This window comes from Andrographis paniculata, unplaced genomic scaffold (genome assembly GCF_009805555.1).
Source record: "Andrographis paniculata isolate CXL003 unplaced genomic scaffold, ASM980555v1 Contig21END, whole genome shotgun sequence".
NCBI lineage: Eukaryota > Viridiplantae > Streptophyta > Magnoliopsida > Lamiales > Acanthaceae > Andrographis > Andrographis paniculata.
In genome coordinates, this window is record NW_026137502.1 from 1,000,909 (window position 1) to 1,004,761 (window position 3,853).

The window sequence follows — 3,853 nt, forward strand, 5'->3', positions numbered from 1 at the left end:
ACATTTTTTCCATTTTTCATTCTGACCAAGACGGGGGAATGTCGGTCTGGACTAATACGAATGAGCAATTGAAACTAGTTGATAATCAAGCGATTTAAGTAAATGATGATATAAACAATGAATATCACTTCGATGATTAATTTATGTGGGATTTATTTTTTAATATTGTGATTTTAATCAATTATTTTTTTTATTGAAAAAATCACAATAAATTAAATATTATAAATATTAATATATTATATAAGTAAAAATTTAGTAATTTAAATTAAAAATATTCCTATTAAAATTTTTACATAATAAAAATTAATATATTTATTACCTATAAAAATACAAATATACTTGCACAAAACTATTAATTAGTAATATTTTATTTATTAAAATAATCAATAAAATTAGTAAATAAAACTGAATTAATAAATATTTTATTTATTAAAATAATCAATTGATAAATAAAAAGTAAATATTTTATTTATTAAAACAATCAACTTAATTAGTAAATAAAACCGAATTAGTAAATATTTTATTTCTTAAAATAATCAATGAATTTTTTCAAACACAAAGTTTTTCTTTCTGTTTTCTTATATTTATATCTATATGTTATTATTATTATTATTATTATTATTATTATTATTATTTTAATTAAAATATGAAAACCCTAATCAGCACTTGTCATTCTGTCTTCAGATCTGAATTGAAGATTTCATCCTGCCCCTTGTAAAAATCATTTTGCGATCTCCCGCTCTTCTTCGCAATTACGCTGCTCACTCTTCTTCATCCCAACTCATCCAATACTTTCACCAACGGACTTCCTCTTCTTATTCTGGTTTGACGCATAACCCTGTAAACTGCCGCTGCTTCTACCGCTTCTTCATTCCCGCCTAATCAACGCCACAACCATAACCTTTGTCTTCCTCTTCAGCAGCAGCGGTTGCTCCGCAATCAACGCCGCAACACATTCTTCTTTCTCTTCAATCGCACATTCGCTCATATTTCGGTATGTTTTAAAATATCTAATTTTAAAATCAGTTTTGTGATATGTTTGCCATTAACCTTTGTTTGATGAATTGTGCTAGAATAAAAATTGATTCATGTTATTGTTAAAAGTAATGAACTAGAAAATGTGTATACTTTTGACTGCTTAAATATTTTTTAAGTCATTTGTTGTTTGACAACGAGGGAAGAGTCAAAACCATATCTGGAATTTAAAAGTAATACTAGAATTTCAATTTGTTCATGGTGGGATTTATATGGAATATATGCTTTGAAGCTTTCAATGATGCAATATTTTAGCATGTAGTTGTTACTATAACAACATTGAACCTTAGTTAGCCAAAGTTATATTTGAACTACAAACAATTTGATGCTATTGCTAAACATTGGAGAATTGAAATAATTGGTGAAGTCTAAAATAAGTTGGAAGCCATAATAAACCAATGAATGTGATTGAAGCCATAATAAAAGATATTCATTCTGAAATACTATGTCAATAAAAAAATTAGAAAAAATTAGAATGAATTTTTTTCGCTTATTAATTATTTTATAAACTAGGGTGCGTTTGTTTGTGTTATGGGGTGTTATGGATTAGAAAATTTTTGAATGACAAATAAGTTTTGGATGTGTTGTTTTAATGTAAACAATAAAATATATATTTATTTAAATTTTATTTCACTGCTTTTTCACTGTGCAGGATATGTGCTTCACTGTTCAGATATGTGCATTTCTTTTTTAGAAATATTATTTGTTTTATTATTTTTTCTAGAGGTTTACATTAAAAAAATATTATTTGTTTCACTGTTTTTTCCTAGAAATTTTGGATTGAATTATAAATTTGAGAAACTTATATATAATTGTTATAATTAGTTTGTTTAAGCATTTGTGTTGGATTTAAATATACTATATTTTATGTTATAAATTTTTTATTTGTTTTATGCTTTAGTATAATTATTTTTATTTTTATACTGCAGAAAATATAAATTTTTTCGATGGACAATCAACCACCCCTATTGTCCGATATCATCAATTGGATGTGGAATGACTAGTAATAATCGTGAAGAAAATCAAAATGGTGATGGGGGAATTACAGATGATAGGACATGATTACAACGAGTACTTTTGAGTGAGTTTTTATATTATGTTGAAGCTTTAATGATATTATTTAATTTTTTTATTATACATTTAAAATATGTATTCTAATAAAATGCAATTTTTTTTTATAGTTCAATTCCAAGTTTGATTGGACATATAATTTTCTGAATCATGGATTTTTATGAAACAAGTAGCTGATAGCCAAAGAGACAAATGGTTTGAAATATTTAAGGTATATTAGTATTGAGTTTGTTTTATTAACTATATATTATTGAATTGATTTTAACTATTAAATTTCAACTGCATTTTTATAGTTCGGAACCTCAGTACGAATCTGAAATTCGTAATTTATTTTTAAATAAAGTTAATGAGTTCTTAAGGAAAAATTTAGGCTATGCTAGAAAAAATAATGTATGTCCGAAATAGATTTCTCTTGAAAAATGGGATAAAATGAAGGAGCAATGAGGTTCTAAAGAATTTCAGGATATGGTTGAACGAAATAAAGAAAATAGAAAAAAAATCCGACAGCTGTTGCAAATCAATACCGTGGGGGCGCTCGATCTGCTGGTCGTATTCGAAAGATTATGGTAATATTCAATTTATTATAGTTTGTAAATATAAATTATTGTATTATATATATTTAATGATATTTATTTTGCAGAATGACGAATTAGGACGCACACCAACCGAAACAATGTTTTAGTAAAAAAAAAATGTAGTACCTACTCAAGATGTTGCAGCTCTTGGGGTATAATTTATTTAGAATATATATATTTTTATATTGAATAATATAATATAATGTTTCAAAATTTTTAATTTTAAGGCGAAGCTACAAAAATTTTCTGAATGTAGCTCTACTTCTAAATTGAATCCAAAGAAACTTGTTAGTGCCTTTGGTGGTTTCAACACAAAAGGTCGTGTCCCGAGACTTGGTTCTAGAGGGAAGATAGCAAAGGTTCAACTTTGATTTTCCTGTTCGTTGCATCTGCATCTTTTTTAAGTGTATCAATGGATGAACATTTGAAGATTAAGGAAGAGTAGCGAGCGAATAATCAAAAATTAGATCAAGTTTGTCTTCTTCTTTTTTTTTTCTTTCAATATTATTGATAAATTTTATTTTAAACTTTAGATTCTAATTTTTAATTTATTTTTTTTTTGTAGGTGACGAAAATTCCTTCATATGCACTTTGAAAATTTCAATAATCCTATTACTCACGAACCAGAGCCATATTATCCCCGAATGGCTAGTCCATTTGATCCTTGTCAAATGCGTCGAGAGGAAAGTGGGAGTGGAAGTGGAAGTCGTACCGGTGAAGTGAGTGGAAGTCGACAGTATTATCGCAATGAGGAGGATGATGAATATGAAAACGACGATGATGAAACTATTCCGCCTACTCAATATTATTAAAAATTTTGTATAATATTGTTTTCCTTGTAATGTATTCATTTGACATTAAAATTGATTTGAATGTATTTTTTATTTTACTATTTAAATATATTTATGTGAATATTTTATTTTAAAATTTCTTTTACTATTTTAAAAATATTTAATTTTACTATCTAAATTGTCTCGGCAATAATTTGTTTTGATTTGCAACAATTTGTTTTGGAATTTTGTCAGCGGAAAGTTGCAACAAATTGTTGTAACCTTCCGCGACAATATCCATTGTCACGGAGAATCTAGCGCGGAACTAATTTTGCGATATTTCCGTGACAATTTATTAAATTTGTCGCAGAATAATATACTTTCCGCGACAAATATATCCGC

The 3,853-nt window shown here is 26.8% G+C and overlaps 1 long non-coding RNA gene across 3 annotated transcripts; it reads left to right on the plus strand.

Moving 5' to 3' along the window:
* Window positions 1–693: 693 nt before the first annotated feature.
* Window positions 694–3,470, plus strand: LOC127245070 (uncharacterized). Of its 3 annotated transcripts, XR_007837362.1 has the most exons (6): window positions 694–994; window positions 1,965–2,116; window positions 2,217–2,317; window positions 2,569–2,672; window positions 2,747–3,153; window positions 3,247–3,470. It is a non-coding gene; the product is annotated as an uncharacterized LOC127245070 (long non-coding RNA). The 3 variants fall into 3 exon arrangements; XR_007837361.1 differs by having other exon boundaries at window positions 2,217–2,672; XR_007837363.1 differs by lacking the exon at window positions 2,217–2,317.
* Window positions 3,471–3,853: the final 383 nt, after the last annotated feature.